The sequence below is a fragment of the Mauremys reevesii genome, unplaced genomic scaffold (assembly GCF_016161935.1).
Source record: "Mauremys reevesii isolate NIE-2019 unplaced genomic scaffold, ASM1616193v1 Contig111, whole genome shotgun sequence".
Taxonomy (NCBI): domain Eukaryota; kingdom Metazoa; phylum Chordata; order Testudines; family Geoemydidae; genus Mauremys; species Mauremys reevesii.
This window is the reverse complement of record NW_024100729.1, coordinates 147,244-162,142: the sequence shown is the minus strand read 5'-3', so window position 1 is coordinate 162,142 and position 14,899 is coordinate 147,244. Positions and strand designations below refer to the sequence as shown.

Here is a 14,899-nt window from a genome sequence, read left to right as displayed (position 1 = left end):
TCAGCACGAAGGTAAAACTGCAGCAATACAACCATAAAGTGACTTAAACCCTCAATCACTTGATCCAGAGTCAGATACTTTATCCATTAGACCATGTAGACACAGAAGCAAAGCTACTTCACGCACTTCTTTAGAAAAGGTGGACACTGTGTTTCTTGGGTCATCTATTGAGGGTGGGAGAGAAGTAGAGTTCCCAGTGAGACGTGAGACTTAATTCTCTGGAGTCAGGTGCAAGACTTTGGTAGGGAGGCTCAGGCATGGGGAATTGGGGTGCAGCAGACGGACTCGCTGTCTAGGTGCTTAGATTTAGTCTCACTGAGGAGGAGGAGGAATCCTGCTGACATGCAGTGGCTATGCAGAAAAAGGGGAGGGGTTCATGGGATTTTCTTTGCCTCTCGTTTGCCTGCGTGCTCACTCTTGTGGTGAACGGTGAAGCTATTTTTCACCAACCCCAGGTAGCTCAGTTGGTAGAGCATCAGGCTCTTAATCTGAGGGTCCAGGGTTCAAACCCCTGTCTAGGTGCTCAGCTTTTAAGTTGCCTTGTGTGCCAGGACCCAAATTCTGTTCACAGCCACATGTGGATTCCCAGAAGCTGTGGCCATTTCCTGGAAAAGTTCCTTTCCTTAGCAATCAGGAGAGAGGCCACATCCACAGGAACAGGTGTAGAAAGCACAGTCTCTGGCTGCCAGGAAGTGCTGTGGGCAGGGGCGGCTCTACCGTTTTGGCCGCCCCAAGCAGTCATGCGCGGGAAGCGCCCCGGAGCCGCGGACCTGCCGCGGGCATGACTGCGGAGGGGGCGCTCGTCCCGCGGCTCGGCTGGACCTCCCGCGGCTGCGGACGGTTCGCGGGTCCGGCGGCTCCGCTTGAGCTGCCGCAGTCATGCCTGCGGGAGGTCCAGCCGAGCCGCGACGAGCGCCTCTCCGCAGCCATGCCCGCGGCAGCTCCAGTCGTCCCGGGGCTCCGGCGGACCTCCCGCAGGCATGACTGCGGCAGGTCCGCCGGCCCCAGCCTGCCGCCCCCCCCCCCGGAGGCAGGATGAGCTGGGGCCCCAGCCTTTTCCCGCCCCCTAGATTTTGCCGCCCTAGGCACCAGCTTGTTTTGCTGGTGCCTAGAGCTGCCCCTGGCTGTGGGGCCAGGTGCTGAGAAAGCCCAGAGGGAGAGCAGCAGAGATGGGGGGAAGGGAGAGAGAGAAGCAATGAGCAATGAGGACAGAGGGCAAGTGTAAGGAGAGTCTGGTTGGGCTATTGTTGGGAACTTCCCTGGCTTTTACATGACCCCGGTGGAATTGGCTGGCAGAAGGATCTGAATCCCCACCCCGTTACCCAGAGGCTGCCTGACCCCAAGGACGCTCTTTCTACTCTCCTGTGTGGCAGAGACCTCGTAACCCCAACAAGGCTGGGCCCAGGAATCCTGGGGGGTTTGATGACCCCCAATCTTGTCATGATCACTTGAACAGGGCTACAGTGTCTCCACTCTGGGCACTTCCCTGACCCACTCCTCATTGCATGTGCTTCAAGCAAACACCATTTATTACCCAGCAATCATTGTAAAACAGAAGGAAAGATGGGAAAGGAAAACACGTCACCCTGTTCTGTGGCGCAGGGAGATCACAACCAGCGTCTCTGGAGGGTCAGGGCAGGTCACAGTCTCTCCCTCACATGTCCCAGGCCTCCTCCCCAGGCCCTGGCTGTGCTGCAGGGACACCACGGGCTGGACCCTTGCTCTGGCAGTGGACACATGCTCTAGGTGACAGGCCCCTTGTTCCCAATGTCTGCCCCTTACATAGTGCTGGTCCCATGGTGTAACGGGCAGCACTAAGGACTTTGAATCCTGCAATCTGAGCCCAAATCTCCATGGGACTGTGTAGTAAAACTCCAGAGCTCAAAGTGCTCAACTTTCCTGTCTCCTGCTGTGCAAGAGTGAATCTTTCTGCTCCTGCTGGGTGACTTGCCCACTGGAGCCAGGTCTTTGGCCAGAATGGGTTGGGGCTCTAGAACTTGCTACCCTGGTTGCTGATGCCTGCAGTCCTGTGGTTTGACCTGGTGGTTGGGATTCTCGCTGCTTCACAAGTTTGGCCCTTGTGCTTGCTGCTGTGCTTTTCCTCTTGCCCACATGGTGCTTGAAGAAAGGAGGGCCAGGGCCAGGTTTGATAGGCAGGAGGGAGGCAGAGTCCCAGGCTGGAGACCAGCACCTCTCCTCCTCTGGGCACCTAGAGCAGAGGCGGCTGGTGCTGACAGCTCCAAGGGAAGGCTTAAAAGCCACAGAGCAACTGAGGTCAGGGTCAGAGGAGGGCAGGACCATGACTTATGCGTGGCCAGCAGATGGCACAAAAACACACAGCCAGGCTGCTCCCTGCCATGCCAAACCCCCACTGAAGGCCACCCTCAGACCAGCATGCAGGGCGGCTGCTGATGCTCTGTGGCCAACATCAGAAGAGGGTAGGAAAGCAGGGCCAGCCCCCCTGGTGGGGCCTCTGACCGTTCCCACTCCAGGTGCTCACTTTGGCAGTGGGGCAGGAGATTTTACCCCAAGAGGCTTTTCCCCAGCTGGCGAGAAGCAGAGAAACACCCAGGCTCCCAAGGGGCTATGTAGCAACCCCCGTCCAGCACAGGGACAGGCGCACACTTGGAAGAGGGAAACTGCTCCACACGCTAGCCCGGGCAGCCGCCCAGTTTCTCTGGCAAGTCAGGAATGGCAAAGGGGAGACTGGAAGCACCTGGGGCTCATGCCCCAGCCTTTGTGACACCCACCCCCCAACTCCTTCCCGGGGCTCTAGCTGAAGCCAGAGCATTGGCCGGAGCTGCCAAGAAGAGGTTCCCGCCCTGAAGGGAGCAGGACTTTCAGCACAAAGGCAGGGCCGCCCAGAGGGGGGGGGGGCAAAGGGGGCAATTTGCCCTGGGCCCCGGGCTCCGCAGGGGCCCCCAAGAGAAGAGCGGAGGCTCCCGCCTCCGCCCCTCTCTTGGAGCCTCGGCGCATCAAGCGCCGAGTCTCCTGCCGAGCCCCTGAGCCCCACCCCGATCCGAGCCGCGTGGGGAGGGGGCGGGGCAGCGGCCCCCGCTCGGCGTGGAGCACACCGCCCCGCCCCCTCCCCACGCGGCTCTGAGCGGGACGAAGCTCAGGCCCCGCTCCGGTAAGAGGTCGGGGCGGCGGCAGTGGCGGCGGGGGGGCTGGGCCGGGCCGGGCGAAGGGAAGCAGGACCCGCCGGGGCTGGGCTGGGCCGGGCCAGGGGGGGTGGGAAGTGGGACCCGCCGGGGCCGGGGTGGGGACGCGGACCCGCCGGGCCGGGCTGGGGAAGGGAAGCGGGACCGCCGGGCCGGGGGGTGGGGTGGAGGGACCCGCCGGGCCGGGCTGGGGTGAGTGGGGCCGGGGTGGGGTGGGAAGTGGGACCCGCCGGGCCGGGCTGGGGGTGGGGAAGGAAGCGGGACCCGCCGGGCCGGGCCAGGCCAGGGGAAAGGGACGCGGGACCCGCCGGGCGGGGAAGCGAGACCCGCCGCCGCGCGATCGCAGCCGGTCTTTGGCGGCGGGGGCCCCTTCTGTTCCGGGACCCGCCGCCTAAGTGCCCCAAAGGCCCGCGGCGGGGATTCCCCCCCGCGGGTCTTCGGGGCACTTTGGCGGCGGGTCCCGGCACGGAAGGGGCCCCCCGCCGCCGAAGACCCCGGGCCCCCGGAATCCTCTGGGCGGCCCTGCACAAAGGTAAAACTGCACAAGTACAACCACGAAGGGACTCGAACCCTCAATCGCCTGATCCGAAGTCAGACGCCTTATCCATTAGGCCACGTGGTCACACAGAAAAAGGCCCGCCAGGCACTTCTTTGGAAAAGGCAGACACTGACGCATCCGACAAAGTGGGGATTCACCCACGAAAGCTCATGCTCCAAAACATCTATTAGTCTATAAGGTGCCACACGACTCTGCTGCTTTTGCAGACACTGTGTTTCTCAGGTCAGCTACTGAGGGGGGCCGAGACTCTCTGGGCACAAGAAGTCGAGTTCCCAGCGACACGTGAGACTTAATTCTCTGGAGCCAGGTGCAGGGCTTTGGCAGGGAGGCTCAGGCATGGGGGATTGGGGTGCAGCGGACGGACCGGCTGTCTAGGTGCGGAGATTTAGTCTCACTGAGGAGGAGGAGGAGGAGGAATCCTGCTGACAGGCAGTGGCCAGGGCTGGTGCAACCACTAGGCGAACTAGTCGGCCGCCCAGGGTGCCAAGTGGTTGGGGGCACCAAAAGTCGCACTCAGGGGAGGCAGTGGAGTGGAGGTGAGCTGGGGCAGGGGGCTGGGAGGTGCGGGGGGAGGGCTGCCCACAGCAAGTAACAGGGGTGGGGGTGTGCAGGTGAACCGCTCCCTGTCCCAGCTCACCTCTGCTCCGTCTTCTCCCCTGAGCACAACGCCCCCGCTCTGATTCTCCTCCCCTCCCAGGCTTGCCGCACTAAACAGCTGATTGGCACCACAAGCCTGGGAGGCAGGAGAAGTGGAGCGGCGCCGGCGAGCTCAGGGGAGAAGGCGGAGCGGAGGTGAGCTGGGGAGGGGAGCTGCTGCAGGGGGGCTGCCCGGCTCTTCCTCATGCCCCCCCCCCGCACATCCTTGCATGGTAAGTGGAGTGACCCAGCCCCAGCCTGGTCCACTCCCCGGCTCCCAGCCACGCTGCCGGCGAGTGATGTGGGGTGGTTCCCCCCCTCCCAGCTTGGGAGCCAGGGGAGCAGAGCAGGCTGGAGCCTCAGGCCTGCGTGGGGGGAAGCAGAAGGGGGCTGGCCCCAGGCCACCATGGGATCAGGGGGGCTGGCTACTTCCTGCAGGAAGTGGAGTGTCCTCAGCACAGCTAGTGGAAAATCACAGGTGAAAGATGGGAGCTTGGAGTCACATGGGCAAGTCCACATCCATGCCTGGTTTTGCTCAGTTATTGCAGGATGGATACTTTGCAGGGTACGTCAGATGGAACGTTCACAGAAAAGTCTGTTCAGTGTAGATGGGTGTCTGCCATGGTCCACTGTGAGTTGTGTCCTTTTGATGGGCCACTCACTGGCTAACTACCTTGTGGGCGTTACCCCAGGAGCAAACGTATTTGAAATACAAGTATGGAGCCAGTGCTCACAACTTCAAGTACAAAAATTATACATGCATACAAATAGCATCATCATATTCAGCAAATCATAATCTTTTCATACACATCTTACATGCCACATTTTGTACCAGATTTGTAGCAAATATATAACAGTGGTTGCAATAATGATCTATATGCTCATATTTTAATCAGATAATGTCACCTGATTTTTGCATCTCCCTGTCAAAATACAACTGACACGTGTGGCTTTCTACAGAGTGTCATGATGTTAAAGTTGGGGAATTCAGTCTCTGTACTTGTGTGTAGGGGGTATTGCTTTGTGCCAGGCACACCGGGCTGTTAGCTGCACCCACGGTCCTTGCCAGGGGCCCCTGCTGAACCCTGGGCGGCTGCACTGCCGTGCTGGGGTGACTCTGCAGGTGGAGAAGCTGCTGTGGAGCAATGTAGAGTAGGTGCAGGAAGGAGCCGGGGTCACTATTCACATTCTGAACTGCACAATTTTCCAAATTTGGGAATGTCCGAGAACAATTCTAGGGGGAAAGTGAATGCAGAGCAGTGACACTGGAGGTGCCCAGACCTCCAACGGGGGCGGCGTGGAAATTAATAATGGGAAGATCATTTGTGAAATTAGTCGTCACTGATGAGATTTGTCTCTGTTCCTATTTCACGCTGTGGTGTTAGTTAGAGGAATCAGGACAGATTTTTACTATATTAATTAAACACGTAATTTTATTTAACCAAGACAAAAACTTAGTGTCACTTATTTTTCCTCTGTCCTAGCAAGAATGAATTGAATTTTGTGACTTTCTGGAAAGTGCAGCGAGATTGAATGTGGGGAATTTAGTCTCTGTGTTTGTGAGCTGATGTTTTCCTCTCACAGGTCAGTGCCTGCATTGAAATACCCAGAGGGATCTAAGGGCTGGTGTACGCTGGGCACTGAACTGGCAGAGCGACGTCTCTCAGGGTGTGAAAAATCCCCACCCCAGACCCATAGAGTTAAGGTGACCAAGCCCTGGTTAGAATTGTTCTGTCAATGCAGCTATTACAGGGGTGGGAAAACCCCTCCAGTCACTGTCTACTCCAAAGTGCTATAGCAGTGCCACAGCAGCGTTTTAAGTGTAGACAGAGTGAAACTAGATCTGGCTCCAGTTTGCACTGTGGATGCTCAGGTACTAAGACTACAGTAATAATAATAACAACAACAACAATTCAGTGTTTCTGTAGTTGATAGGATTAGAACCCACACAGGGCAACCCCAATGGATTTCTAGTCTATTGCTTTAAACATTCAGCTACAACTACTTCATATGCAGCTGTTTGAATATGGGTGAAGGACTCAGGCTGAGAAATGATTTAACAGGGTTTGTTTCAATTTATTGCCCTGATTAAAAACTATGGCTAAAAGGCAGCCATCTTGTTAGTACTTGTACCTGTGTTGGGACACCCCAGTGGGTGTCAAGTCCATTGCGTTAACCAGGAGTAGTAGATTATTTTATCTAGGTACAAATTTCTTGGTCAAGTTCTAAACTCCAGAGAAAACAATACACTGCTGATAAGAAGAAGTACATAAAAAGATTTTGCAGCCACCATGGGCATAACTATGATGTGTGCAGCCCAAGGTTTTCCTCCCCCCAACCACACATCCTCCCCCCTCGTGCTGGATCGTCTGCTTGGCCCCCTGCCCCCTCTCGGGGTGAGCTGTGCGGCGTGGCTGGGGATTGTGCAATGGCCCAGCACCAGGCAACACAGAACAGACACCACATGCCCTGCCCCACCTCATCTGAGCTGCTCTCCAGGTGCATCGGAGCCCAGCACCCAGCACCTTGGCACTCCTGCCCCACAGGGGGTGAGCTGCAGCCCCCACCACACTCTGCAGAGGGAAGGAGGGTCAGGCCAGCCAGCCCTTGTAAGATCAGGAAATCACCACCGGGGTTGACGGTATGGGGGCTGTGACATATGGAGAAACGGTTGTTGCGCCGGCAGAGGGCAGCAGAGCATGCACACACACACACACACACAACTGCAAACATACACAAACACATGCATGAATCCAGACACGCACACACACAATTGCTAATATACACAAACACCCGCATAAGTCCAGCCAACACCAACACAACTACTAACAGATGCAAACACACACACAAATCCAGCCACATGAACACACACCTGCACAGCCACAATAACCCCCACAGCTGCAATAACTCCCCCACACAACCACTGCAGAAAACCAGACATACACAAAAACACACAGAAATAGACACACACACACACACCATCCCCATTCTGTACACACACCTTGGGTCACTCACTGTGACACTGACCACTTCAATTGGATGGGGGGCCCAGCACCGTGGCTATTCCCTGCCCTCCAGGGCTTGTGTAGGTGGCAGAGTGAGGCCACCGGCGGCACAATCCCGGGCCCGCCACGGGGGGCTTGGGGGGGGGGGCTGTGGTTTCTGCACCACCTGGTTCCTGGCACAGGCTCCTTCCAGGATTTGCAGTTCTTACCCCATCAGAACTTCCTGCTCAGCCCCCTCCTGCTGTGCAAGATGGTTGGGTGGGGGGGGAGAGATGGGAACTTGTGAAGGTTTTTATTCTTCCTCTGAATCATGTAGCACTGGCCACTGTTGGTGATAGGATACCTTATAGGCCCACTGACCTATTTTGCTATGGAAAATCCTATGGTATATTAGATAGTGAAGTACATTATGCAGGGGAACAGGATTACACCTTTCACCAAAGCATCCAGAATTGGCCACTGTCTGAGGCAGAATATCAGCTAAAATAGACCTCAGAAAGTTCTGGTGTGGCATACTGTAATGTTCTATAATAGAAGATTGAAGAAGTAGACACATTTGTTTTGCCTCCCTCTGAAGCATTCAGCATTAGACACTATTGGAGATAGGACAGCAGACAAAATGGACTATTCATCTATTTCACTGCATGGTAGCGGTAATAATGATCGGTAGATTATCTACAGTGCTTTTCATTAGATTGCTGAGTGCTTTACAAAAGAGGTCAGTATCATATCCTCCGTTTACAGATAGGAAAACTGAGGCATGAGATGCCGTGACTTGCCTGCGGTCACCATGGTAGGCCCGTGAGACAAACCAGGTCTCCTGAGTCCCAGTCTAGTGCTCTAATCACTGGACAACACTGCCTCCCATATGGTTTGGTATTACACAGTGAGATGCAAACAGTGCATGATCGCCATTAAAATATCATGCATTAGCCATTGTTGGAAATGAACCCACACTACTTAAACAACTGATTTATCCCTTTATGGAGAAGCCTATGGTATGATATTGCACAGTAGGATACATAGGAATTAAACAGCTGTGTCCTGGCCACTGGTGAAGACAGGATACTAGGTTAGATGTGTCAGTGGCTGATCCGCTGTCAGTACTTCTAGTCTGGCATGGTGGGTGAAGTATGTGATGATGGAGAGGTGGGGTGCATTACACTTTTCTGGGAAGCAGTGTTACTCAATCTCTTCACATTAGCAACTCCTTATTCAACGCGAAATTGTTTTGTGACTATTCCCCAGACATTTACTATTGAAAAGTAAAATAAACAAACAAAAACAAACCAATGGTAATATATTTAATGTGTGCCTGTACTTGTTTTCAAAGGTTGACTGGGAACACTTGACCTTGAAGAGTACGGACGAGCAGGCAGTGGGAGAGGGGTTTGTTTGTTTGGGTTTTTTTTTTTTTTGCCTTTAATAATACATAGCTCTTATATACTATTTTTTTGTCAGCAGAGCTCAATACATTTTACCAAGCAGCAACATTACCCCTATTTTAGGGATGGCGAAACTGCAGCACTGAGCAGTGATGTGACGTGGCTAACACCGGAACTAGCGCTTAGGGCTCCCCAATTCCAGCCCAGTGCCTTATTCACTAGGCCACATTACCCCACCCTGTACGTGGTCCTGCTTTGGACTGTAATGGGCGATGCCTAAAACTCAGGCCGACCTAGCTACATCATTCAGGGAAGTGAGACGTTTGGTCCCTCTTTCCCCCATGCCGTGGCTATGCCAACCTATGCCCTGGTGTAGACACGGCTCTGTGATTGAAGAATTCTTCCCAGCTGCTTGCCTCTGGTGGGGTTATGGGGTGTGGAACAATTTTTATGGTCGGCTCAGGCTGCAGGGCAGTTTAACTGTGGTGTCCATGTTCCAGCTGGGGCTGCAGCCCAAGGACTGGCACCCTCCCACCTCGCAGGGTCCTACAGCCTGGCTCCAGCCCAACCCAGACATCTACACTGCCATTAACCAGCCCCTTCGCCTGAGCCCTGTGAGCATGAGGCAGCTGCCATGGGCCAGCTGGGGGGGGGGGGGAAGGGGGGGTTAATGGCAGGGTAGAGATACCCTGGGTATCTGTTCAGCACCTGTCACAATGGGGACCCTGATCTTGGTCCGTGTCTGTGCAGAGCCCTGACCAACAGGGGGACTGATCTCAGCTGGGGGCTCTGCAACTCCCGGCATTACAGGATCCCGGATTTTGTTTGGAGTCCCTGGAGCACCTGGCAAAACGTGGGGCCAGGATCTCTGTCAGGGTCTGTGCAGTGCCCACTACAGTGGCGGGGCGTGATCTGGGTCGGGGTCAGTGCAGGGCCAGGGCCAACGGGGACACAGATCTCAGTCGAGGTCTCTGAAGTGCCCAGCACAATGGATGAAGCAGTTTGGGCCACAGTCGTTCACTGCCTGGCACAAAGGGGGCCGTGATCTCGGTCCAGGTCTCAGTTTTACCTGGCACAACAGTGGGGTCTGATCTCACCTGGGGTCTCTGCAGCGCCTGGCAGAACAGGGCCATGCTCAGTACGATAAGAGCCCTGATCTCAGTCACACACCTGGGGAGAAAAGCGGGAAGATTTTCGAGGAGTGGGGCTGGAGTCAGAAGGTCGCTGGCTGGGGTCTGGGAATGTGACTGGGGCTGCTGGGTTGGGCGGGGAGGGGGAGTAGCTGGGAGGGGAAACCTGGGGCTGGGCCCTCTCCATGGGGGACACTTGCTCCTCCTCCTTCCCAGGCCCCGTTGCCAGCAGAGAGTGCCACCCCCCCCCCCAGCACAGCCCAGAGGTGTCCCTGTCTCAGGCCCCCCCAGCCTCTGCCCAGCTCAGGAATCCCTCAGGGGAACCATTTCCCACCCGCACAAGGACAAATCCCTGCAGGGAAATGGAAACCCCAAACCCGAGCGCTGAACTGGCCACTGGCGAAGGGGAGAGAAAATGGGGCACAGCCGGGGGCAGGAACTTCTCAGGGGTGGGGAGGGGGTCACCCTGGGGGCTCGTGGCTCTAGGGAGAAAGGGGGCGGGGTCCCCACGGGGCAGCGGTAAATCCGAGGGGTCTCAGCCCCCTTTCTCTCCCGCTCCTCGGGGTCACTGGCTCCCGGCCATGTCCGGGCTGCACCGACACTTCCCCGCCCCTTTCCCAGCCCCCAGGACCCCTGCTCGGCCCCGCCCCGGGCTCGCGCCGGCACCTGGAGGCTGCAGCTCCGCAGCGGGGCCGGGGCCGGGGCCGGGGCCGGGGGCGGGCACGGGGGGGTTAATGAAGGTGTCTCCCGCCGCGATCTGCGCATGCCCAGAGCACAACGGCACAAACCTTCTCCGGCCCGGGAGAGGCTCCAACGGCCCCGCACGAGCCAGGCAGAACCGCGGCGCCCCGCGCGCGTTCCCAGTCCGGCTCCGCCTCCCTCTGTGACGTCACTTCCGCTCCAGGGAGAGTCCGGAACTACATCTCCCAGCCTGCCCCGGGGCCGCGTCCGGCCTCCCCAGCCCAGGTGAGGGAGGGGTCAGCAGCTGGAACTGCGCATGCTCCGTGCGAGCCCCGCTGGGGGCGGGAGAACAAAGCTGCTGCTGCCGCCTCCGTGTGAGCCGGTGAGTGAGAGACCGGGGGGGGGAGGGGCACGTGACTCTGCCCCGGGGAACCTGGGAGAAGCCGGAGTTGCGGGGGGGAAGGTCGGTGGGACGCGGGGGGTTGAACTGTCTCTGGGCAGCCCGGAAATCCCCCGGGGGGAGCAGGGGGTTAATTGGCTCCTGTCCCTGTTGGCGCCTCTCGCCCCCCCCCGGCACAGAGTCTCTCCGGTTCTGCCCCGTTTCTCTCTCGGGGTCTCGCTCGGGCTGTAACATCCGGGGAGATTCGCCCCCCCCCATGATCCGCTCTCTCGGCTCCCCGTCCCCCCCCCCCCGGTCTCTCCACGAGTCTCCAATGTCCATTTATATCTCTCCCATGGGGGGTCCCCCCCCCCGTTTTACCTGCAGCGATTTGTCCTTGTCCCGGGGGGAATTTGTCCCCCTGGGTCAGTCCCCAGCACGGGGCTGCCCCTGGCGAGGGGGGGGGGGGGTGAGATGCCGGTTCTCTGCCGGGAGGGGACGGGAGGGGCACGTGTCCCCCGTGGGGGCTGCCCGGACCCCGGTGTCCCAGTCCCAGTTACTGCCCCCAACTACCACCACAGCCACCTGCCCATCCCCCACTGCTGCCCCCTTCCCTCATCCAGGGACCTGCCAGCTCCCCCCCACCCCCTTTGCCCTCTTAAAGCAGCTCCTCACAGGGCTCCCTGCTGCCTGTGGGGGTGGGGGGGGAGCCATCACTTTGTGTATATGTATTGGACTGTAATATAAAATCCAGTCCAACAGCCCCCCTTTTCCCTCTAGTTATTTAACAGCAACATAAAATCCCCTCAGATCTCAGCGGTGTTCATAGACTATCAGGATTGGAAGGGACCTCAGGAGGTATCTAGTCTAACCCCCTGCTCAAAGCAGGACCAATCCCTAGATGTTTTACCCCAGTTCCCTAAATGGCCCCCTCAAGGATTGACCTCACAACCCCAGGTTTAGCAGGGCAGTGCTCCAACCACTGAGCTATCCCTCCCCCCTCTCATGTTATCACTTGCGCAGTTTCTGATATGTATTCTCTGCAAATCTAAAAAATATCCTAAGCCCCACTTTTTCTCTAATTGTCTGTTTCTAATTGACTGTGGCCTGAGATTTTTCCCTGTCTCTCTAATTATAAAATACTAAGAAAATGTCAGATTTACACCTTTTCTCAGATTCCTGAACATGGATATAAAATGTTGGCAAATGTTGCCCATTTTCTCTCTATTCAGTTATCAGATATTGATGTGAAACACTCAGATTTTACCTCATATCAACAACTGATATAAAATCCCTCTGATTTTCCACTTTCCTCTCTAAACGTATTTAATACCCATCAAATCCAGAGGCCTCCCCCTGTTTGGGGGATCAGTGGTTCCCAGCTGGTAACAGGAGAGTCGGCTGGACCCTTTCCTTTTCTCCAGCTGGCACTGGGTGAGGAGGTCACTCTGAGTGCAGCGTGGGTCCAGAAGTATCTCAAAGCCCATGACAAATGGTCTCTGGGAGGGGCTACTTCCCGCAGTGCGAAGATGTAGCTAGTGACAGGGCATGGACCTTTCTTGCCCGCCAGGCCTTCCATTCTCCTGTTAAAGCAGCACCGCCCAGGGATCCCTCTGCCCGTGTGACTGGCCAGCAGGAGGCAGTGATAACTTTCTATCCACTTAGCAGACACAGTGAGGTAACTGTTGCTGGGGTAGGGGATGGGGTGTCTGTGTGGGGAGATTGCAGCTGGAGCTGAAGGGGCATTGTGGGAGGGGGAGGCCTCTGGGTGACTGGGCAGGGGGTTCTGGAGGTTGGGGGGGGGGTTCTGATGTGCCCAGCCCTGAGGCTGTGGGTCCTGGAGGTGGGTATCGCTGGGGACTTGTTGGTGCAGAACAGTGAGGGTGGGCGTCTCTTGGGGAGGCGGGGCAGGGGGCTGGAGGGAGCCTGGTGCTGTGCCAGGGGCTCGGTCGTGCCCAATGCACAGAACTGGGTGGGGGAGTGCCAGGCGCTAGGTCGGGATGCCAGGCAAGCAGAGGGAGGCGTCCCGTTGTAAAGCATCAGGGGGTCCCAGGCAAACGGCCTGGCAGGTCCTGCTGAAGGGCAGGTGGGGTCCTAGGCAGGCAGGCGGGGAATCCTGGGCAGGCAGTGAGGGACTGAATTCCCAGTGAGGGGTCCCCTGGGGGGGGTGGTCCCTGGCTGTTGGGGGCTCTTGGTGGGGGGAACCCTTTAGGATTCCCAGCCTGCCAGTGATAGTCTGGTGGGGGTTCTCTGGCCAGTGGGGTGCTGAGGGGTATCTGGAGTCCCTGTTCAGGGATTTTGGGGGTTGGGTCCCAGGGAATATCTGGTGGGACTCTGGCTGCGGGCTCTGGGTACTGGGGGTGTCTGAGGGGCCCTGGATGGAGGCTCTGGGGGCTGCTACTAACCTTGCTCCTTCTCTCTGATCAGCTTGTGCCAGAATCCTGACTCCAAGCACATTCCAGCATTCCCCAGCCAGGCCCAGTCACCATGATAACTTTCTAGCCACTTATCAAACATCTTGAAAACTCCAGGACCTTCCAGTTCCATTGGGAAAATTTGTGCCCCGAGTCCTTATACTAGATCTTGGGGGTGCGGCAGGTGGGAAGGGGGCTAGAAATGCCACACAATGGTCTCTTCCACAGCGTTCTGGACTCATTCATTCTGAAATCTGGTTTCATTGAGACCATTGTTAATCCAGAGTCACTGCATGGAAAGACAAGGAGTGACTCCAGATGGACAGTGGGGCAAATGAGATCAGCAGTTCTCCCTGTGAGGAGGGGCTCTCATTAGCTGCTCTCCCCAGAGAGCTAAAGGAGGGAAGCTGCTCAAACGCTCTGTCCCTCTCTGCCCGGGATATTGGGGTTCAGCTTCCTGGGTCAGACGCTGCAGCCTCCATTGTGATCTGGGAGACCAGGCTTAGCAGCTGCTGCTCCCCCAGCGGGGCTCTGTGCTGGGATGTGCCCTTAATTAAAGCTGCTTCTCTGCCTGGCCCAGGTGATGACTTTCTCCAGCTGGTCCTAGCCCTTGGGGCAGCCCTGGGCCCTGTTAATACAAATTCTACCACAGACTCCAGGTAACTGAAAGTCCTCTGGGAAAGTGCTGGGGACTGTCAAGAACGTGACTCTGCACAAACAGCCTCTCCTCCCATTAGCAATTGCCTGGAGCAAATCCAGCCATGGGAGAGCAAAGCCCCCAGGAATGGGACTGTCCCAGCCAGAGGAGCAGGGAGAGAGGACTGGGGAAGGAGAGACTGAAAGGGGCAGTGGGAGAAATGAGTGGAGGGAGAGATTTCCAGCTCTCTAGTCCACCTGGACACATGTATTGCAGCATCCCTGGGCAGAACCACTTTCCAGTGATCAAGAAAAGGATCAGACAGAGGAAAAGCTGGTTCTTGACTCCATATTCCCCCTGCTGGGGTGTGACTGCCGGGGGGTCAGTGTCCGAGGGAATCCCCCACAGTGACACCTTTGGTTCTGCTCTTTTCCAGCCTTGTGTTCAGAGACTTAGTTATGAGATTGGGAGAGGGAGAAGGAAGGTTAAAAATCTCTCTCTGGGCTTAGCCTGGCAGGAGGGGCCAGCTCCACACTGTAATAAAGAGATTGAGCATTTTCCCAGGATGGCAGAATCTAGGATGTCTGTCTGCAGGGAAAGGGCCTGGGGGAATTGTGATGTGAAATTAACTAAAGCCTGTTCTGTAACCCCCACAACTGCCCTTCTCACCCTCCCAGGCTGCAGAATGATGTCCATGTTTCACTCCAGCTCATCCCATCCTGCCATGGGACAGGGGAGAGAAATGGCTGCAGAGGAGCCTGTTCAGGTAGGGATTATCGGGAGTTGCTGGTGGGTTCCTGCAGGAGGGAGAGGGACAGCAAATACACCAGAGATGGCAAGATTTGCACAGTCTGGTTTGGAGCAGGGCAGGAAATGCACAAGGTGGGGAAGGGAGGAGGACAGCTTGTGACA

General features: G+C 56.9%; 1 long non-coding RNA gene and 2 other non-coding genes across 3 annotated transcripts; 1 reads left to right on the top strand and 2 right to left on the bottom strand.

The window, feature by feature from the left end:
• Nucleotides 1–448: 448 nt before the first annotated feature.
• Nucleotides 449–522, top strand: TRNAK-CUU. The gene has a single exon. It is a non-coding gene; the product is annotated as a tRNA-Lys (tRNA).
• Nucleotides 523–3,710: 3,188 nt separating this feature from the next.
• TRNAR-UCG lies at nt 3,711–3,783 on the bottom strand. The gene has a single exon. It is a non-coding gene; the product is annotated as a tRNA-Arg (tRNA).
• Nucleotides 3,784–8,321: 4,538 nt separating this feature from the next.
• Nucleotides 8,322–9,885, bottom strand: LOC120392720. The gene is made up of 2 exons (XR_005591766.1): nt 9,844–9,885; nt 8,322–8,616 (listed from the first exon to the last, which is right to left on the bottom strand). It is a non-coding gene; the product is annotated as an uncharacterized LOC120392720 (long non-coding RNA).
• Nucleotides 9,886–14,899: the final 5,014 nt, after the last annotated feature.